General features: G+C 40.2%; 11 non-coding genes across 11 annotated transcripts; all 11 read right to left on the bottom strand.

Moving 5' to 3' along the window:
• Window positions 1–124: 124 nt before the first annotated feature.
• On the bottom strand, window positions 125–342 carry LOC142142163 (small nucleolar RNA U3). The gene has a single exon (XR_012689094.1). It is a non-coding gene; the product is annotated as a small nucleolar RNA U3 (small nucleolar RNA).
• Window positions 343–2278: 1936 nt separating this feature from the next.
• Window positions 2279–2496, bottom strand: LOC142142118 (small nucleolar RNA U3). The gene has a single exon (XR_012689056.1). It is a non-coding gene; the product is annotated as a small nucleolar RNA U3 (small nucleolar RNA).
• Window positions 2497–4436: 1940 nt separating this feature from the next.
• Window positions 4437–4654, bottom strand: LOC142142083 (small nucleolar RNA U3). The gene has a single exon (XR_012689024.1). It is a non-coding gene; the product is annotated as a small nucleolar RNA U3 (small nucleolar RNA).
• A 1936-nt stretch (window positions 4655–6590) lies between these two features.
• On the bottom strand, window positions 6591–6808 carry LOC142142080 (small nucleolar RNA U3). The gene has a single exon (XR_012689021.1). It is a non-coding gene; the product is annotated as a small nucleolar RNA U3 (small nucleolar RNA).
• Window positions 6809–8744: 1936 nt separating this feature from the next.
• LOC142142177 (small nucleolar RNA U3) lies at window positions 8745–8962 on the bottom strand. The gene has a single exon (XR_012689107.1). It is a non-coding gene; the product is annotated as a small nucleolar RNA U3 (small nucleolar RNA).
• Window positions 8963–10908: 1946 nt separating this feature from the next.
• LOC142142063 (small nucleolar RNA U3) lies at window positions 10909–11126 on the bottom strand. Its single transcript, XR_012689005.1, has one exon. It is a non-coding gene; the product is annotated as a small nucleolar RNA U3 (small nucleolar RNA).
• A 1936-nt stretch (window positions 11127–13062) lies between these two features.
• On the bottom strand, window positions 13063–13280 carry LOC142142169 (small nucleolar RNA U3). Its single transcript, XR_012689099.1, has one exon. It is a non-coding gene; the product is annotated as a small nucleolar RNA U3 (small nucleolar RNA).
• A 1936-nt stretch (window positions 13281–15216) lies between these two features.
• Window positions 15217–15434, bottom strand: LOC142142180 (small nucleolar RNA U3). The gene has a single exon (XR_012689109.1). It is a non-coding gene; the product is annotated as a small nucleolar RNA U3 (small nucleolar RNA).
• A 1946-nt stretch (window positions 15435–17380) lies between these two features.
• On the bottom strand, window positions 17381–17598 carry LOC142142117 (small nucleolar RNA U3). The gene has a single exon (XR_012689055.1). It is a non-coding gene; the product is annotated as a small nucleolar RNA U3 (small nucleolar RNA).
• A 1936-nt stretch (window positions 17599–19534) lies between these two features.
• LOC142142116 (small nucleolar RNA U3) lies at window positions 19535–19752 on the bottom strand. The gene has a single exon (XR_012689054.1). It is a non-coding gene; the product is annotated as a small nucleolar RNA U3 (small nucleolar RNA).
• Window positions 19753–21688: 1936 nt separating this feature from the next.
• Window positions 21689–21906, bottom strand: LOC142142173 (small nucleolar RNA U3). The gene has a single exon (XR_012689103.1). It is a non-coding gene; the product is annotated as a small nucleolar RNA U3 (small nucleolar RNA).
• Window positions 21907–22275: the final 369 nt, after the last annotated feature.

The raw sequence follows: 22275 nt of genomic DNA, 5'->3' as shown, positions 1-22275 counted from the left end.
AAACCATTTCTAATATCATAAGACAGAACTTTACAAAAACAACAGCAAAGCAAATCCAGCTATACTGAAATCTCGGCTTAAGTTCTTTCATAACATTCTCTGTTGTTGACAATTCAGAAGCCCAACCACTCAGCTGGTGATTTCACTCCTCTACTCTTCCACAAAGGAAAAGAGAAACAGTCATCAAAAGCAGATAGTAGCTACCATAAAGCAGCACTGCAAGCTCACTTCACACTCAAGAGAAATCATTAAAACTCTTCCTCATGGTTGGTGAGTCTGTACACTTTAGAGCACATTTCCAAATGTATAAACTATAGAAATGATTCCTGAAAGTATAGTCTTAACAAACTACTCTTCCATTAAGACACCAGCTGACATGGCAGCCTTTTTAATATTATAGCGATTTTTAACGTTTTTCGTGTTGAATTTCTAGTTTTATTTTTTGGATGGTGATAAAGAATACTGCATTTATATTTAGAACCAACAATGTTCTCAACTGAATTTAATGAATATTTTGTTCTACTTTTGAGCACTCATTTGCTTATTTGTCATGGTGAAGTCGGAAGGGGATTTAGCTACTATCTTAAAGACATGAAGTGCAGGGAGCCTATGCGGTCCTTCTATAGATGGCCACATGGCATACTACTCACAGTGGTCGCATAATCTATTCAGCTGTAGTACAATATTCTATGAATGAATGATGTGGCCGCCTATGCACAGACTACATATGGTGTCTACCATGGCAGCCCCCCACACACACACACTGGGTAAACACAAAACAAAAACAGAAAAGTTAAAATAAAACTTGAAGAAGCAAAAAAAATATAAAAAAGTTGGTGATCTGCAGTGCAGCCCGGGCAGGGGCAGGCTGGGTTCGGGGGCCGGGAGGCATCTCCCCCTTGGGTCGGTCCCATAGAGGGCTACTTTGGGCTGGGTCACTGGGCCACCTGCATTTTTTTCCTTTAAAAGGTTCCTAATTGGCTGCTGAATCGAGTCTTGTCCCCTGAGCTAAAATTTGCCAGCCCTCCCCTGGGCCCTGGTAGTTAGTACCCTACCCCCCATCAGCATCCCTGGTCATATCTTGTTCCTAATGTCTTGAATTGTACCAGAAAGTATGAATGATTATGTTTTACGGTGTATTGTGCTTACAGCTTCGCTGCAACGTAATACATTTGAACGTAATGTATTGTATGTTTTCTGTACCTTTATACAAAATAAAGATACATATTCAATCAAAAATTGTAAATCAATATTTGGCAGGTGTGGGTCTCAAATTGTTTGAAATTATCCAAAAACAAATTCCGGTACAATTACAATGAAATACAGATCCGAATTAAAATAGTAAGAACTAAAAACATTCATAATGGGAAAGAAAACTATGTATGGGCTGGAAGCTTGTGAGAAGGGCCCTTTAACCTCTCATACAAGTAACGCCATCATACTCCCAACAAGCAGAGGCGCGCAAACAATGCAACATAAAATGTTTTGATAACCTAATACCAACAAATTGCTTCCCCAGTTACATTTTTTTTTATTTTTTTTATTTCCTCTTATATATTGAAAGCCTGGGATCATGCTTTTGGGTCACTGAGCGCAAAAAATGTGTAAAAACACAAAAAAGTGCACAGGGTGCGGAACATCAAGCCCTCCTTAAAAGTGGCAGGTCCCCTTTATCTCCAACACCAAAAGGGGTCTTTTGGCCCCCCTTCACCGCAAAGCTCGGTGGTGTCCCTTTAGCCCTGGGTTTTGTCGAAGGTTTCCCCAGGGCAACTGAACTTTTGCCGCCCCCTTGAAAAGGGGAACCTCAGGCCACACCTCTACCCTAGATTGTGGTGAGGAGCTCATAGGGTCATCTGCACCCACCAATCTGTAAAATTTAAAAACAACAGTTGAGGTGACAAACCAAAGAGATGAATAAATAAGTAAGTGCAGAGCAAGTATGGCCCCAGTCTAATGGACAGGCTATTACAAAAATATGCTGTAAAAGAAATATTGGAAAAAACATGGTCCTCGTCTTACTCTATCAACAAGGTTTCCCATTCCTCAATGATTTTTAGATATCTTTGGCTCACTACAACAGAAGCACATAACCCAGGTTCTCTCAGCTGCACCAATCTCAGGCCAGATGACCAAAGTAGCTTGTCCTTATTAAGAAAACCATTTCTAATATCATAAGACAGAACTTTACAAAAACAACAGCAAAGCAAATCCAGCTATACTGAAATCTCGGCTTAAGTTCTTTCATAACATTCTCTGTTGTTGACAATTCAGAAGCCCAACCACTCAGCTGGTGATTTCACTCCTCTACTCTTCCACAAAGGAAAAGAGAAACAGTCATCAAAAGCAGATAGTAGCTACCATAAAGCAGCACTACAAGCTCACTTCACACTCAAGAGAAATCATTAAAACTCTTCCTCATGGTTGGTGAGTCTGTACACTTTAGAGCACATTTCCAAATGTATAAACTATAGAAATGATCCCTGAAAGTATAGTCTTAACAAACTACTCTTCCATTAAAACACCAGCTGACATGGCAGCCTTTTTAATATTATAGCGATTTTTAACGTTTTTCGTGTTGAATTTCTAGTTTTATTTTTTGGATGGTGATAAAGAATACTGCATTTATATTTAGAACCAACAATGTTCTCAACTGAATTTAATGAATATTTTGTTCTACTTTTGAGCACTCATTTGCTTATTTGTCATGGTGAAGTCGGAAGGGGATTTAGCTACTATCTTACAGACATGAAGTGCAGGGAGCCTATGCGGTCCTTCTATAGATGGCCACATGGCATACTACTCACAGTGGTCGCATAATCTATTCAGCTGTAGTACAATATTCTATGAATGAATGATGTGGCCGCCTATGCACAGACTACATATGGTGTCTACCATGGCAGCCCCCCACACACACACACTGGGTAAACACAAAACAAAAACAGAAAAGTTAAAATAAAACTTGAAGAAGCAAAAAAAATATAAAAAAGTTGGTGATCTGCAGTGCAGCCCGGGCAGGGGCAGGCTGGGTTCGGGGGCCGGGAGGCATCTCCCCCTTGGGTCGGTCCCATAGAGGGCTACTTTGGGCTGGGTCACTGGGCCACCTGCATTTTTTTCCTTTAAAAGGTTCCTAATTGGCTGCTGAATCGAGTCTTGTCCCCTGAGCTAAAATTTGCCAGCCCTCCCCTGGGCCCTGGTAGTTAGTACCCTACCCCCCATCAGCATCCCTGGTCATATCTTGTTCCTAATGTCTTGAATTGTACCAGAAAGTATGAATGATTATGTTTTACGGTGTATTGTGCTTACAGCTTCGCTGCAACGTAATACATTTGAACGTAATGTATTGTATGTTTTCTGTACCTTTATACAAAATAAAGATACATATTCAATCAAAAATTGTAAATCAATATTTGGCAGGTGTGGGTCTCAAATTGTTTGAAATTATCCAAAAACAAATTCCGGTACAATTACAATGAAATACAGATCCGAATTAAAATAGTAAGAACTAAAAACATTCATAATGGGAAAGAAAACTATGTATGGGCTGGAAGCTTGTGAGAAGGGCCCTTTAACCTCTCATACAAGTAACGCCATCATACTCCCAACAAGCAGAGGCGCGCAAACAATGCAACATAAAATGTTTTGATAACCTAATACCAACAAATTGCTTCCCCAGTTACATTTTTTTTTTTTTTTTTTTTAAATTTCCTCTTATATATTGAAAGCCTGGGATCATGCTTTTGGGTCACTGAGCGCAAAAAATGTGTAAAAACACAAAAAAGTGCACAGGGTGCGGAACATCAAGCCCTCCTTAAAAGTGACAGGTCCCCTTTATCTCCAACACCAAAAGGGGTCTTTTGGCCCCCCTTCACCGCAAAGCTCGGTGGTGTCCCTTTAGCCCTGGGTTTTGTCAAAGGTTTCCCCAGGGCAACTGAACTTTTGCCGCCCCCTTGAAAAGGGGAACCTCAGGCCACACCTCTACCCTAGATTGTGGTGAGGAGCTCATAGGGTCATCTGCACCCACCAATCTGTAAAATTTAAAAACAACAGTTGAGGTGACAAACCAAAGAGATGAATAAATAAGTAAGTGCAGAGCAAGTATGGCCCCAGTCTAATGGACAGGCTATTACAAAAATATGCTGTAAAAGAAATATTGGAAAAAACATGGTCCTCGTCTTACTCTATCAACAAGGTTTCCCATTCCTCAATGATTTTTAGATATCTTTGGCTCACTACAACAGAAGCACATAACCCAGGTTCTCTCAGCTGCACCAATCTCAGGCCAGATGACCAAAGTAGCTTGTCCTTATTAAGAAAACCATTTCTAATATCATAAGACAGAACTTTACAAAAACAACAGCAAAGCAAATCCAGCTATACTGAAATCTCAGCTTAAGTTCTTTCATAACATTCTCTTTTGTTGACAATTCAGAAACCCAACCACTCAGCTGGTGATTTCACTCCTCTACTCTTCCACAAAGGAAAAGAGAAACAGTCATCAAAAGCAGATAGTAGCTACCATAAAGCAGCACTACAAGCTCACTTCACACTCAAGAGAAATCATTTAAACTCTTCCTCATGGTTGGTGAGTCTGTACACTTTAGAGCACATTTCCAAATGTATAAACTATAGAAATGATCCCTGAAAGTATAGTCTTAACAAACTACTCTTCCATTAAGACACCAGCTGACATGGCAGCCTTTTTAATATTATAGCGATTTTTAACGTTTTTCGTGTTGAATTTCTAGTTTTATTTTTTGGATGGTGATAAAGAATACTGCATTTATATTTAGAACCAACAATGTTCTCAACTGAATTTAATGAATATTTTGTTCTACTTTTGAGCACTCATTTGCTTATTTGTCATGGTGAAGTCGGAAGGGGATTTAGCTACTATCTTACAGACATGAAGTGCAGGGAGCCTATGCGGTCCTTCTATAGATGGCCACATGGCATACTACTCACAGTGGTCGCATAATCTATTCAGCTGTAGTACAATATTCTATGAATGAATGATGTGGCCGCCTATGCACAGACTACATATGGTGTCTACCATGGCAGCCCCCCACACACACACACTGGGTAAACACAAAACAAAAACAGAAAAGTTAAAATAAAACTTGAAGAAGCAAAAATAATATAAAAAAGTTGGTGATCTGCAGTGCAGCCCGGGCAGGGGCAGGCTGGGTTCGGGGGCCGGGAGGCATCTCCCCCTTGGGTCGGTCCCATAGAGGGCTACTTTGGGCTGGGTCACTGGGCCACCTGCATTTTTTTCCTTTAAAAGGTTCCTAATTGGCTGCTGAATCGAGTCTTGTCCCCTGAGCTAAAATTTGCCAGCCCTCCCCTGGGCCCTGGTAGTTAGTACCCTACCCCCCATCAGCATCCCTGGTCATATCTTGTTCCTAATGTCTTGAATTGTACCAGAAAGTATGAATGATTATGTTTTACGGTGTATTGTGCTTACAGCTTCGCTGCAACGTAATACATTTGAACGTAATGTATTGTATGTTTTCTGTACCTTTATACAAAATAAAGATACATATTCAATCAAAAATTGTAAATCAATATTTGGCAGGTGTGGGTCTCAAATTGTTTGAAATTATCCAAAAACAAATTCCGGTACAATTACAATGAAATACAGATCCGAATTAAAATAGTAAGAACTAAAAACATTCATAATGGGAAAGAAAACTATGTATGGGCTGGAAGCTTGTGAGAAGGGCCCTTTAACCTCTCATACAAGTAACGCCATCATACTCCCAACAAGCAGAGGCGCGCAAACAATGCAACATAAAATGTTTTGATAACCTAATACCAACAAATTGCTTCCCCAGTTACATTTTTTTTTATTTTTTTTATTTCCTCTTATATATTGAAAGCCTGGGATCATGCTTTTGGGTCACTGAGCGCAAAAAATGTGTAAAAACACAAAAAAGTGCACAGGGTGCGGAACATCAAGCCCTCCTTAAAAGTGGCAGGTCCCCTTTATCTCCAACACCAAAAGGGGTCTTTTGGCCCCCCTTCACCGCAAAGCTCGGTGGTGTCCCTTTAGCCCTGGGTTTTGTCGAAGGTTTCCCCAGGGCAACTGAACTTTTGCCGCCCCCTTAAAAAGGGGAACCTCAGGCCACACCTCTACCCTAGATTGTGGTGAGGAGCTCATAGGGTCATCTGCACCCACCAATCTGTAAAATTTAAAAACAACAGTTGAGGTGACAAACCAAAGAGATGAATAAATAAGTAAGTGCAGAGCAAGTATGGCCCCAGTCTAATGGACAGGCTATTACAAAAATATGCTGTAAAAGAAATATTGGAAAAAACATGGTCCTCGTCTTACTCTATCAACAAGGTTTCCCATTCCTCAATGATTTTTAGATATCTTTGGCTCACTACAACAGAAGCACATAACCCAGGTTCTCTCAGCTGCACCAATCTCAGGCCAGATGACCAAAGTAGCTTGTCCTTATTAAGAAAACCATTTCTAATATCATAAGACAGAACTTTACAAAAACAACAGCAAAGCAAATCCAGCTATACTGAAATCTCGGCTTATGTTCTTTCATAACATTCTCTGTTGTTGACAATTCAGAAACCCAACCACTCAGCTGGTGATTTCACTTCTCTACTCTTCCACAAAGGAAAAGAGAAACAGTCATCAAAAGCAGATAGTAGCTACCATAAAGTAGCACTACAAGCTCACTTCACACTCAAGAGAAATCACTAAAACTCTTCCTCATGGTTGGTGAGTCTGTACACTTTAGAGCACATTTCCAAATGTATAAACTATAAAAATGATCCCTGAAAGTATAGTCTTAACAAACTACTCTTCCATTAAGACACCAGCTGACATGGCAGCCTTTTTAATATTATAGCGATTTTTAACGTTTTTCGTGTTGAATTTCTAGTTTTATTTTTTGGATGGTGATAAAGAATACTGCATTTATATTTAGAACCAACAATGTTCTCAACTGAATTTAATGAATATTTTGTTCTACTTTTGAGCACTCATTTGCTTATTTGTCATGGTGAAGTCGGAAGGGGATTTAGCTACTATCTTACAGACATGAAGTGCAGGGAGCCTATGCGGTCCTTCTATAGATGGCCACATGGCATACTACTCACAGTGGTCGCATAATCTATTCAGCTGTAGTACAATATTCTATGAATGAATGATGTGGCCGCCTATGCACAGACTACATATGGTGTCTACCATGGCAGCCCCCCACACACACACACTGGGTAAACACAAAACAAAAACAGAAAAGTTAAAATAAAACTTGAAGAAGCAAAAAAAATATAAAAAAGTTGGTGATCTGCAGTGCAGCCCGGGCAGGGGCAGGCTGGGTTCGGGGGCCGGGAGGCATCTCCCCCTTGGGTCGGTCCCATAGAGGGCTACTTTGGGCTGGGTCACTGGGCCACCTGCATTTTTTTCCTTTAAAAGGTTCCTAATTGGCTGCTGAATCGAGTCTTGTCCCCTGAGCTAAAATTTGCCAGCCCTCCCCTGGGCCCTGGTAGTTAGTACCCTACCCCCCATCAGCATCCCTGGTCATATCTTGTTCCTAATGTCTTGAATTGTACCAGAAAGTATGAATGATTATGTTTTACGGTGTATTGTGCTTACAGCTTCGCTGCAACGTAATACATTTGAACGTAATGTATTGTATGTTTTCTGTACCTTTATACAAAATAAAGATACATATTCAATCAAAAATTGTAAATCAATATTTGGCAGGTGTGGGTCTCAAATTGTTTGAAATTATCCAAAAACAAATTCCGGTACAATTACAATGAAATACAGATCCGAATTAAAATAGTAAGAACTAAAAACATTCATAATGGGAAAGAAAACTATGTATGGGCTGGAAGCTTGTGAGAAGGGCCCTTTAACCTCTCATACAAGTAACGCCATCATACTCCCAACAAGCAGAGGCGCGCAAACAATGCAACATAAAATGTTTTGATAACCTAATACCAACAAATTGCTTCCCCAGTTACATTTTTTTTTATTTTTTTTATTTCCTCTTATATATTGAAAGCCTGGGATCATGCTTTTGGGTCACTGAGCGCAAAAAATGTGTAAAAACACAAAAAAGTGCACAGGGTGCGGAACATCAAGCCCTCCTTAAAAGTGGCAGGTCCCCTTTATCTCCAACACCAAAAGGGGTCTTTTGGCCCCCCTTCACCGCAAAGCTCGGTGGTGTCCCTTTAGCCCTGGGTTTTGTCAAAGGTTTCCCCAGGGCAACTGAACTTTTGCCACCCCCTTGAAAAGGGGAACCTCAGGCCACACCTCTACCCTAGATTGTGGTGAGGAGCTCATAGGGTCATCTGCACCCACCAATCTGTAAAATTTAAAAACAACAGTTGAGGTGACAAACCAAAGAGATGAATAAATAAGTAAGTGCAGAGCAAGTATGGCCCCAGTCTAATGGACAGGCTATTACAAAAATATGCTGTAAAAGAAATATTGGAAAAAACATGGTCCTCGTCTTACTCTATCAACAAGGTTTCCCATTCCTCAATGATTTTTAGATATCTTTGGCTCACTACAACAGAAGCACATAACCCAGGTTCTCTCAGCTGCAGCAATCTCAGGCCAGATGACCAAAGTAGCTTGTCCTTATTAAGAAAACCATTTCTAATATCATAAGACAGAACTTTACAAATACAACAGCAAAGCAAATCCAGCTATACTGAAATCTCGGCTTAAGTTCTTTCATAACATTCTCTGTTGTTGACAATTCAGAAACCCAACCACTCAGCTGGTGATCTCACTCCTCTACACTTCCACAAAGGAAAAGAGAAACAGTCATCAAAAGCAGATAGTAGCTACCATAAAGCAGCACTACAAGCTCACTTCACACTCAAGAGAAATCATTAAAACTCTTCCTCATGGTTGGTGAGTCTGTACACTTTAGAGCACATTTCCAAATGTATAAACTATAGAAATGATCCCTGAAAGTATAGTCTTAACAAACTACTCTTCCATTAAGACACCAGCTGACATGGCAGCCTTTTTAATATTATAGCGATTTTTAACGTTTTTCGTGTTGAATTTCTAGTTTTATTTTTTGGATGGTGATAAAGAATACTGCATTTATATTTAGAACCAACAATGTTCTCAACTGAATTTAATGAATATTTTGTTCTACTTTTGAGCACTCATTTGCTTATTTGTCATGGTGAAGTCGGAAGGGGATTTAGCTACTATCTTACAGACATGAAGTGCAGGGAGCCTATGCGGTCCTTCTATAGATGGCCACATGGCATACTACTCACAGTGGTCGCATAATCTATTCAGCTGTAGTACAATATTCTATGAATGAATGATGTGGCCGCCTATGCACAGACTACATATGGTGTCTACCATGGCAGCCCCCCACACACACACACTGGGTAAACACAAAACAAAAACAGAAAAGTTAAAATAAAACTTGAAGAAGCAAAAAAAATATAAAAAAGTTGGTGATCTGCAGTGCAGCCCGGGCAGGGGCAGGCTGGGTTCGGGGGCCGGGAGGCATCTCCCCCTTGGGTCGGTCCCATAGAGGGCTACTTTGGGCTGGGTCACTGGGCCACCTGCATTTTTTTCCTTTAAAAGGTTCCTAATTGGCTGCTGAATCGAGTCTTGTCCCCTGAGCTAAAATTTGCCAGCCCTCCCCTGGGCCCTGGTAGTTAGTACCCTACCCCCCATCAGCATCCCTGGTCATATCTTGTTCCTAATGTCTTGAATTGTACCAGAAAGTATGAATGATTATGTTTTACGGTGTATTGTGCTTACAGCTTCGCTGCAACGTAATACATTTGAACGTAATGTATTGTATGTTTTCTGTACCTTTATACAAAATAAAGATACATATTCAATCAAAAATTGTAAATCAATATTTGGCAGGTGTGGGTCTCAAATTGTTTGAAATTATCCAAAAACAAATTCCGGTACAATTACAATGAAATACAGATCCGAATTAAAATAGTAAGAACTAAAAACATTCATAATGGGAAAGAAAACTATGTATGGGCTGGAAGCTTGTGAGAAGGGCCCTTTAACCTCTCATACAAGTAACGCCATCATACTCCCAACAAGCAGAGGCGCGCAAACAATGCAACATAAAATGTTTTGATAACCTAATACCAACAAATTGCTTCCCCAGTTACATTTTTTTTTTTTTTTTTTTTTTTTTTTTATTTCCTCTTATATATTGAAAGCCTGGGATCATGCTTTTGGGTCACTGAGCGCAAAAAATGTGTAAAAACACAAAAAAGTGCACAGGGTGCGGAACATCAAGCCCTCCTTAAAAGTGGCAGGTCCCCTTTATCTCCAACACCAAAAGGGGTCTTTTGGCCCCCCTTCACCGCAAAGCTCGGTGGTGTCCCTTTAGCCCTGGGTTTTGTCGAAGGTTTCCCCAGGGCAACTGAACTTTTGCCGCCCCCTTGAAAAGGGGAACCTCAGGCCACACCTCTACCCTAGATTGTGGTGAGGAGCTCATAGGGTCATCTGCACCCACCAATCTGTAAAATTTAAAAACAACAGTTGAGGTGACAAACCAAAGAGATGAATAAATAAGTAAGTGCAGAGCAAGTATGGCCCCAGTCTAATGGACAGGCTATTACAAAAATATGCTGTAAAAGAAATATTGGAAAAAACATGGTCCTCGTCTTACTCTATCAACAAGGTTTCCCATTCCTCAATGATTTTTAGATATCTTTGGCTCACTACAACAGAAGCACATAACCCAGGTTCTCTCAGCTGCACCAATCTCAGGCCAGATGACCAAAGTAGCTTGTCCTTATTAAGAAAACCATTTCTAATATCATAAGACAGAACTTTACAAAAACAACAGCAAAGCAAATCCAGCTATACTGAAATCTCGGCTTATGTTCTTTCATAACATTCTCTGTTGTTGACAATTCAGAAACCCAACCACTCAGCTGGTGATTTCACTCCTCTACTCTTCCACAAAGGAAAAGAGAAACAGTCATCAAAAGCAGATAGTAGCTACCATAAAGTAGCACTACAAGCTCACTTCACACTCAAGAGAAATCATTAAAACTCTTCCTCATGGTTGGTGAGTCTGTACACTTTAGAGCACATTTCCAAATGTATAAACTATAGAAATGATCCCTGAAAGTATAGTCTTAACAAACTACTCTTCCATTAAGACACCAGCTGACATGGCAGCCTTTTTAATATTATAGCGATTTTTAACGTTTTTCGTGTTGAATTTCTAGTTTTATTTTTTGGATGGTGATAAAGAATACTGCATTTATATTTAGAACCAACAATGTTCTCAACTGAATTTAATGAATATTTTGTTCTACTTTTGAGCACTCATTTGCTTATTTGTCATGGTGAAGTCGGAAGGGGATTTAGCTACTATCTTACAGACATGAAGTGCAGGGAGCCTATGCGGTCCTTCTATAGATGGCCACATGGCATACTACTCACAGTGGTCGCATAATCTATTCAGCTGTAGTACAATATTCTATGAATGAATGATGTGGCCGCCTATGCACAGACTACATATGGTGTCTACCATGGCAGCCCCCCACACACACACACTGGGTAAACACAAAACAAAAACAGAAAAGTTAAAATAAAACTTGAAGAAGCAAAAAAAATATAAAAAAGTTGGTGATCTGCAGTGCAGCCCGGGCAGGGGCAGGCTGGGTTCGGGGGCCGGGAGGCATCTCCCCCTTGGGTCGGTCCCATAGAGGGCTACTTTGGGCTGGGTCACTGGGCCACCTGCATTTTTTTCCTTTAAAAGGTTCCTAATTGGCTGCTGAATCGAGTCTTGTCCCCTGAGCTAAAATTTGCCAGCCCTCCCCTGGGCCCTGGTAGTTAGTACCCTACCCCCCATCAGCATCCCTGGTCATATCTTGTTCCTAATGTCTTGAATTGTACCAGAAAGTATGAATGATTATGTTTTACGGTGTATTGTGCTTACAGCTTCGCTGCAACGTAATACATTTGAACGTAATGTATTGTATGTTTTCTGTACCTTTATACAAAATAAAGATACATATTCAATCAAAAATTGTAAATCAATATTTGGCAGGTGTGGGTCTCAAATTGTTTGAAATTATCCAAAAACAAATTCCGGTACAATTACAATGAAATACAGATCCGAATTAAAATAGTAAGAACTAAAAACATTCATAATGGGAAAGAAAACTATGTATGGGCTGGAAGCTTGTGAGAAGGGCCCTTTAACCTCTCATACAAGTAACGCCATCATACTCCCAACAAGCAGAGGCGCGCAAACAATGCAACATAAAATGTTTTGATAACCTAATACCAACAAATTGCTTCCCCAGTTACATTTTTTTTTATTTTTTTTATTTCCTCTTATATATTGAAAGCCTGGGATCATGCTTTTGGGTCACTGAGCGCAAAAAATGTGTAAAAACACAAAAAAGTGCACAGGGTGCGGAACATCAAGCCCTCCTTAAAAGTGGCAGGTCCCCTTTATCTCCAACACCAAAAGGGGTCTTTTGGCCCCCCTTCACCGCAAAGCTCGGTGGTGTCCCTTTAGCCCTGGGTTTTGTCAAAGGTTTCCCCAGGGCAACTGAACTTTTGCCGCCCCCTTGAAAAGGGGAACCTCAGGCCACACCTCTACCCTAGATTGTGGTGAGGAGCTCATAGGGTCATCTGCACCCACCAATCTGTAAAATTTAAAAACAACAGTTGAGGTGACAAACCAAAGAGATGAATAAATAAGTAAGTGCAGAGCAAGTATGGCCCCAGTCTAATGGACAGGCTATTACAAAAATATGCTGTAAAAGAAATATTGGAAAAAACATGGTCCTCGTCTTACTCTATCAACAAGGTTTCCCATTCCTCAATGATTTTTAGATATCTTTGGCTCACTACAACAGAAGCACATAACCCAGGTTCTCTCAGCTGCACCAATCTCAGGCCAGATGACCAAAGTAGCTTGTCCTTATTAAGAAAACCATTTCTAATATCATAAGACAGAACTTTACAAATACAACAGCAAAGCAAATCCAGCTATACTGAAATCTCGGCTTAAGTTCTTTCATAACATTCTCTGTTGTTGACAATTCAGAAACCCAACCACTCAGCTGGTGATTTCACTCCTCTACACTTCCACAAAGGAAAAGAGAAACAGTCATCAAAAGCAGATAGTAGCTACCATAAAGCAGCACTACAAGCTCACTTCACACTCAAGAGAAATCATTAAAACTCTTCCTCATGGTTGGTGAGTCTGTACACTTTAGAGCACATTTCCAAATGTATAAACTATAGAAATGATCCCTGAAAGTATAGTCTTAACAAACTACTCTTCCATTAAGACACCAGCTGACATGGCAGCCTTTTTAATATTATAGCGATTTTTAACGTTTTTCGTGTTGAATTTCTAGTTTTATTTTTTGGATGGTGATAAAGAATACTGCATTTATATTTAGAACCAACAATGTTCTCAACTGAATTTAATGAATATTTTGTTCTACTTTTGAGCACTCATTTGCTTATTTGTCATGGTGAAGTCGGAAGGGGATTTAGCTACTATCTTACAGACATGAAGTGCAGGGAGCCTATGCGGTCCTTCTATAGATGGCCACATGGCATACTACTCACAGTGGTCGCATAATCTATTCAGCTGTAGTACAATATTCTATGAATGAATGATGTGGCCGCCTATGCACAGACTACATATGGTGTCTACCATGGCAGCCCCCCACACACACACACTGGGTAAACACAAAACAAAAACAGAAAAGTTAAAATAAAACTTGAAGAAGCAAAAAAAATATAAAAAAGTTGGTGATCTGCAGTGCAGCCCGGGCAGGGGCAGGCTGGGTTCGGGGGCCGGGAGGCATCTCCCCCTTGGGTCGGTCCCATAGAGGGCTACTTTGGGCTGGGTCACTGGGCCACCTGCATTTTTTTCCTTTAAAAGGTTCCTAATTGGCTGCTGAATCGAGTCTTGTCCCCTGAGCTAAAATTTGCCAGCCCTCCCCTGGGCCCTGGTAGTTAGTACCCTACCCCCCATCAGCATCCCTGGTCATATCTTGTTCCTAATGTCTTGAATTGTACCAGAAAGTATGAATGATTATGTTTTACGGTGTATTGTGCTTACAGCTTCGCTGCAACGTAATACATTTGAACGTAATGTATTGTATGTTTTCTGTACCTTTATACAAAATAAAGATACATATTCAATCAAAAATTGTAAATCAATATTTGGCAGGTGTGGGTCTCAAATTGTTTGAAATTATCCAAAAACAAATTCCGGTACAATTACAATGAAATACAGATCCGAATTAAAATAGTAAGAACTAAAAACATTCATAATGGGAAAGAAAACTATGTATGGGCTGGAAGCTTGTGAGAAGGGCCCTTTAACCTCTCATACAAGTAACGCCATCATACTCCCAACAAGCAGAGGCGCGCAAACAATGCAACATAAAATGTTTTGATAACCTAATACCAACAAATTGCTTCCCCAGTTACATTTTTTTTTATTTTTTTTATTTCCTCTTATATATTGAAAGCCTGGGATCATGCTTTTGGGTCACTGAGCGCAAAAAATGTGTAAAAACACAAAAAAGTGCACAGGGTGCGGAACATCAAGCCCTCCTTAAAAGTGGCAGGTCCCCTTTATCTCCAACACCAAAAGGGGTCTTTTGGCCCCCCTTCACCGCAAAGCTCGGTGGTGTCCCTTTAGCCCTGGGTTTTGTCGAAGGTTTCCCCAGGGCAACTGAACTTTTGCCGCCCCCTTGAAAAGGGGAACCTCAGGCCACACCTCTACCCTAGATTGTGGTGAGGAGCTCATAGGGTCATCTGCACCCACCAATCTGTAAAATTTAAAAACAACAGTTGAGGTGACAAACCAAAGAGATGAATAAATAAGTAAGTGCAGAGCAAGTATGGCCCCAGTCTAATGGACAGGCTATTACAAAAATATGCTGTAAAAGAAATATTGGAAAAAACATGGTCCTCGTCTTACTCTATCAACAAGGTTTCCCATTCCTCAATGATTTTTAGATATCTTTGGCTCACTACAACAGAAGCACATAACCCAGGTTCTCTCAGCTGCACCAATCTCAGGCCAGATGACCAAAGTAGCTTGTCCTTATTAAGAAAACCATTTCTAATATCATAAGACAGAACTTTACAAATACAACAGCAAAGCAAATCCAGCTATACTGAAATCTCGGCTTAAGTTCTTTCATAACATTCTCTGTTGTTGACAATTCAGAAACCCAACCACTCAGCTGGTGATTTCACTCCTCTACTCTTCCACAAAGGAAAAGAGAAACAGTCATCAAAAGCAGATAGTAGCTACCATAAAGCAGCACTACAAGCTCACTTCACACTCAAGAGAAATCATTAAAACTCTTCCTCATGGTTGGTGAGTCTGTATACTTTAGAGCACATTTCCAAATGTATAAACTATAGAAATGATCCCTGACAGTATAGTCTTAACAAACTACTCTTCCATTAAGACACCAGCTGACATGGCAGCCTTTTTAATATTATAGCGATTTTTAACGTTTTCCGTGTTGAATTTCTAGTTTTATTTTTTGGATGGTGATAAAGAATACTGCATTTATATTTAGAACCAACAATGTTCTCAACTGAATTTAATGAATATTTTGTTCTACTTTTGAGCACTCATTTGCTTATTTGTCATGGTGAAGTCGGAAGGGGATTTAGCTACTATCTTACAGACATGAAGTGCAGGGAGCCTATGCGGTCCTTCCATAGATGGCCACATGGCATACTACTCACAGTGGTCGCATAATCTATTCAGCTGTAGTACAATATTCTATGAATGAATGATGTGGCCGCCTATGCACAGACTACATATGGTGTCTACCATGGCAGCCCCCCACACACACACACTGGGTAAACACAAAACAAAAACAAAAAAGTTAAAATAAAACTTGAAGAAGCAAAAAAAAATATAAAAAAGTTGGTGATCTGCAGTGCAGCCCGGGCAGGGGCAGGCTGAATTCGGGGGCCGGGAGGCATCTCCCCCTTGGGTCGGTCCCATAGAGGGCTACTTTGGGCTGGGTCACTGGGCCACCTGCATTTTTTTCCTTTAAAAGGTTCCTAATTGGCTGCTGAATCGAGTCTTGTACCCTGAGCTAAAATTTGCCAGCCCTCCCCTGGGCCCTGGTAGTTAGTACCCTACCCCCCATCAGCATCCCTGGTCATATCTTGTTCCTAATGTCTTGAATTGTACCAGAAAGTATGAATGATTATGTTTTACGGTGTATTGTGCTTACAGCTTCGCTGCAACGTAATACATTTGAACGTAATGTATTGTATGTTTTCTGTACCTTTATACAAAATAAAGATACATATTCAATCAAAAATTGTAAATCAATATTTGGCAGGTGTGGGTCTCAAATTGTTTGAAATTATCCAAAAACAAATTCCGGTACAATTACAATGAAATACAGATCCGAATTAAAATAGTAAGAACTAAAAACATTCATAATGGGAAAGAAAACTATGTATGGGCTGGAAGCTTGTGAGAAGGGCCCTTTAACCTCTCATACAAGTAACGCCATCATACTCTCAACAAGCAGAGGCGCACAAACAATGCAACATAAAATGTTTTGATAACCTAATACCAACAAATTGCTTCCCCAGTTACATTTTTTTTTTTTTTTTTTTTTTTTTTTATTTCCTCTTATATATTGAAAGCCTGGGATCATGCTTTTGGGTCACTGAGCGCAAAAAATGTGTAAAAACACAAAAAAGTGCACAGGGTGCGGAACATCAAGCCCTCCTTAAAAGTGGCAGGTCCCCTTTATCTCCAACACCAAAAGGGGTCTTTTGGCCCCCCTTCACCGCAAAGCTCGGTGGTGTCCCTTTAGCCCTGGGTTTTGTCGAAGGTTTCCCCAGGGCAACTGAACTTTTGCCGCCCCCTTGAAAAGGGGAACCTCAGGCCACACCTCTACCCTAGATTGTGGTGAGGAGCTCATAGGGTCATCTGCACCCACCAATCTGTAAAATTTAAAAACAACAGTTGAGGTGACAAACCAAAGAGATGAATAAATAAGTAAGTGCAGAGCAAGTATGGCCCCAGTCTAATGGACAGGCTATTACAAAAATATGCTGTAAAAGAAATATTGGAAAAAACATGGTCCTCGTCTTACTCTATCAACAAGGTTTCCCATTCCTCAATGATTTTTAGATATCTTTGGCTCACTACAACAGAAGCACATAACCCAGGTTCTCTCAGCTGCACCAATCTCAGGCCAGATGACCAAAGTAGCTTGTCCTTATTAAGAAAACCATTTCTAATATCATAAGACAGAACTTTACAAAAACAACAGCAAAGCAAATCCAGCTATACTGAAATCTCGGCTTAAGTTCTTTCAAAACATTCTCTGTTGTTGACAATTCAGAAACTCAACCACTCAGCTGGTGATTTCACTCCTCTACTCTTCCACAAAGGAAAAGAGAAACAGTCATCAAAAGCAGATAGTAGCTACCATAAAGCAGCACTACAAGCTCACTTCACACTCAAGAGAAATCATTAAAACTCTTCCTCATGGTTGGTGAGTCTGTACACTTTAGAGCACATTTCCAAATGTATAAACTATAGAAATGATCCCTGAAAGTATAGTCTTAACAAACTACTCTTCCATTAAGACACCAGCTGACATGGCAGCCTTTTTAATATTATAGCGATTTTTAACGTTTTTCGTGTTGAATTTCTAGTTTTATTTTTTGGATGGTGATAAAGAATACTGCATTTATATTTAGAACCAACAATGTTCTCAACTGAATTTAATGAATATTTTGTTCTACTTTTGAGCACTCATTTGCTTATTTGTCATGGTGAAGTCGGAAGGGGATTTAGCTACTATCTTACAGACATGAAGTGCAGGGAGCCTATGCGGTCCTTCCATAGATGGCCACATGGCATACTACTCACAGTGGTCGCATAATCTATTCAGCTGTAGTACAATATTCTATGAATGAATGATGTGGCCGCCTATGCACAGACTACATATGGTGTCTACCATGGCAGCCCCCCCCACACACACACTGGGTAAACACAAAACAAAAACAGAAAAGTTAAAATAAAACTTGAAGAAGCAAAAAAAATATAAAAAAGTTGGTGATCTGCAGTGCAGCCCGGGCAGGGGCAGGCTGGGTTCGGGGGCCGGGAGGCATCTCCCCCTTGGGTCGGTCCCATAGAGGGCTACTTTGGGCTGGGTCACTGGGCCACCTGCATTTTTTTCCTTTAAAAGGTTCCTAATTGGCTGCTGAATCGAGTCTTGTCCCCTGAGCTAAAATTTGCCAGCCCTCCCCTGGGCCCTGGTAGTTAGTACCCTACCCCCCATCAGCATCCCTGGTCATATCTTGTTCCTAATGTCTTGAATTGTACCAGAAAGTATGAATGATTATGTTTTACGGTGTATTGTGCTTACAGCTTCGCTGCAACGTAATACATTTGAACGTAATGTATTGTATGTTTTCTGTACCTTTATACAAAATAAAGATACATATTCAATCAAAAATTGTAAATCAATATTTGGCAGGTGTGGGTCTCAAATTGTTTGAAATTATCCAAAAACAAATTCCGGTACAATTACAATGAAATACAGATCCGAATTAAAATAGTAAGAACTAAAAACATTCATAATGGGAAAGAAAACTATGTATGGGCTGGAAGCTTGTGAGAAGGGCCCTTTAACCTCTCATACAAGTAACGCCATCATACTCCCAACAAGCAGAGGCGCGCAAACAATGCAACATAAAATGTTTTGATAACCTAATACCAACAAATTGCTTTCCCAGTTACATTTTTTTTTATTTTTTTTAAATCCTCTTATATATTGAAAGCCTGGGATCATGCTTTTGGGTCACTGAGCGCAAAAAATGTGTAAAAACACAAAAAAGTGCACAGGGTGCGGAACATCAAGCCCTCCTTAAAAGTGTCAGGTCCCCTTTATCTCCAACACCAAAAGGGGTCTTTTGGCCCCCCTTCACCGCAAAGCTCGGTGGTGTCCCTTTAGCCCTGGGTTTTGTCGAAGGTTTCCCCAGGGCAACTGAACTTTTGCCGCCCCCTTGAAAAGGGGAACCTCAGGCCACACCTCTACCCTAGATTGTGGTGAGGAGCTCATAGGGTCATCTGCACCCACCAATCTGTAAAATTTAAAAACAACAGTTGAGGTGACAAACCAAAGAGATGAATAAATAAGTAAGTGCAGAGCAAGTATGGCCCCAGTCTAATGGACAGGCTATTACAAAAATATGCTGTAAAAGAAATATTGGAAAAAACATGGTCCTCGTCTTACTCTATCAACAAGGTTTCCCATTCCTCAATGATTTTTAGATATCTTTGGCTCACTACAACAGAAGCACATAACCCAGGTTCTCTCAGCTGCACCAATCTCAGGCCATATGACCAAAGTAGCTTGTCCTTATTAAGAAAACCATTTCTAATATCATAAGACAGAACTTTACAAAAACAACAGCAAAGCAAATCCAGCTATACTGAAATCTCGGCTTAAGTTCTTTCAAAACATTCTCTGTTGTTGACAATTCAGAAACCCAACCACTCAGCTGGTGATTTCACTCCTCTACTCTTCCACAAAGGAAAAGAGAAACAGTCATCAAAAGCAGATAGTAGCTACCATAAAGCAGCACTACAAGCTCACTTCACACTCAAGAGAAATCATTAAAACTCTTCCTCATGGTTGGTGAGTCTGTACACTTTAGAGCACATTTCCAAATGTATAAACTATAGAAATGATCCCTGAAAGTATAGTCTTAACAAACTACTCTTCCATTAAGACACCAGCTGACATGGCAGCCTTTTTAATATTATAGCGATTTTTAACGTTTTTCGTGTTGAATTTCTAGTTTTATTTTTTGGATGGTGATAAAGAATACTGCATTTATATTTAGAACCAACAATGTTCTCAACTGAATTTAATGAATATTTTGTTCTACTTTTGAGCACTCATTTGCTTATTTGTCATGGTGAAGTCGGAAGGGGATTTAGCTACTATCTTACAGACATGAAGTGCAGGGAGCCTATGCGGTCCTTCCATAGATGGCCACATGGCATACTACTCACAGTGGTCGCATAATCTATTCAGCTGTAGTACAATATTCTATGAATGAATGATGTGGCCGCCTATGCACAGACTACATATGGTGTCTACCATGGCAGCCCCCCACACACACACACTGGGTAAACACAAAACAAAAACAGAAAAGTTAAAATAAAACTTGAAGAAGCAAAAAAAATATAAAAAAGTTGGTGATCTGCAGTGCAGCCCGGGCAGGGGCAGGCTGGGTTCGGGGGCCGGGAGGCATCTCCCCCTTGGGTCGGTCCCATAGAGGGCTACTTTGGGCTGGGTCACTGGGCCACCTGCATTTTTTTCCTTTAAAAGGTTCCTAATTGGCTGCTGAATCGAGTCTTGTCCCCTGAGCTAAAATTTGCCAGCCCTCCCCTGGGCCCTGGTAGTTAGTACCCTACCCCCCATCAGCATCCCTGGTCATATCTTGTTCCTAATGTCTTGAATTGTACCAGAAAGTATGAATGATTATGTTTTACGGTGTATTGTGCTTACAGCTTCGCTGCAACGTAATACATTTGAACGTAATGTATTGTATGTTTTCTGTACCTTTATACAAAATAAAGATATATATTCAATCAAAAATTGTAAATCAATATTTGGCAGGTGTGGGTCTCAAATTGTTTGAAATTATCCAAAAACAAATTCCGGTACAATTACAATGAAATACAGATCCGAATTAAAATAGTAAGAACTAAAAACATTCATAATGGGAAAGAAAACTATGTATGGGCTGGAAGCTTGTGAGAAGGGCCCTTTAACCTCTCATACAAGTAACGCCATCATACTCCCAACAAGCAGAGGCGCGCAAACAATGCAACATAAAATGTTTTGATAACCTAATACCAACAAATTGCTTTCCCAGTTACATTTTTTTTTATTTTTTTTAAATCCTCTTATATATTGAAAGCCTGGGATCATGCTTTTGGGTCACTGAGCGCAAAAAATGTCTAAAAACACAAAAAAGTGCACAGGGTGCGGAACATCAAGCCCTCCTTAAAAGTGGAAGGTCCCCTTTATCTCCAACACCAAAAGGGGTCTTTTGGCCCCCCTTCACCGCAAAGCTCGGTGGTGTCCCTTTAGCCCTGGGTTTTGTCGAAGGTTTCCCCAGGGCAACTGAACTTTTGCCGCCCCCTTGAAAAGGGGAACCTCAGGCCACACCTCTACCCTAGATTGTGGTGAGGAGCTCATAGGGTCATCTGCACCCACCAATCTGTAAAATTTAAAAACAACAGTTGAGGTGACAAACCAAAGAGATGAATAAATAAGTAAGTGCAGAGCAAGTATGGCCCCAGTCTAATGGACAGGCTATTACAAAAATATGCTGTAAAAGAAATATTGGAAAAAACATGGTCCTCGTCTTACTCTATCAACAAGGTTTCCCATTCCTCAATGATTTTTAGATATCTTTGGCTCACTACAACAGAAGCACATAACCCAGGTTCTCTCAGCTGCACCAATCTCAGGCCAGATGACCAAAGTAGCTTGTCCTTATTAAGAAAACCATTTCTAATATCATAAGACAGAACTTTACAAAAACAACAGCAAAGCAAATCCAGCTATACTGAAATCTCGGCTTAAGTTCTTTCATAACATTCTCTGTTGTTGACAATTCAGAAACCCAACCGCTCAGCTGGTGATTTCACTCCTCTACTCTTCCACAAAGGAAAAGAGAAACAGTCATCAAAAGCAGATAGTAGCTACCATAAAGCAGCACTACAAGCTCACTTCACACTCAAGAGAAATCATTAAAACTCTTCCTCATGGTTGGTGAGTCTGTACACTTTAGAGCACATTTCCAAATGTATAAACTATAGAAATGATTCCTGAAAGTATAGTCTTAACAAACTACTCTTCCATTAAGACACCAGCTGACATGGCAGCCTTTTTAATATTATAGCGATTTTTAACGTTTTTAGTGTTGAATTTCTAGTTTTATTTTTTGGATGGTGATAAAGAATACTGCATTTATATTTAGAACCAACAATGTTCTCAACTGAATTTAATGAATATTTTGTTCTACTTTTGAGCACTCATTTGCTTATTTGTCATGGTGAAGTCGGAAGGGGATTTAGCTACTATCTTACAGACATGAAGTGCAGGGAGCCTATGCGGTCCTTCCATAGATGGCCACATGGCATACTACTCACAGTGGTCGCATAATCTATTCAGCTGTAGTACAATATTCTATGAATGAATGATGTGGCCGCC

The sequence above is a fragment of the Mixophyes fleayi genome, chromosome 2 (assembly GCF_038048845.1).
Source record: "Mixophyes fleayi isolate aMixFle1 chromosome 2, aMixFle1.hap1, whole genome shotgun sequence".
NCBI classification, from domain to species: Eukaryota; Metazoa; Chordata; class Amphibia; order Anura; family Limnodynastidae; genus Mixophyes; species Mixophyes fleayi.
This window is presented reverse-complemented; position numbering and strand designations above follow the sequence as displayed.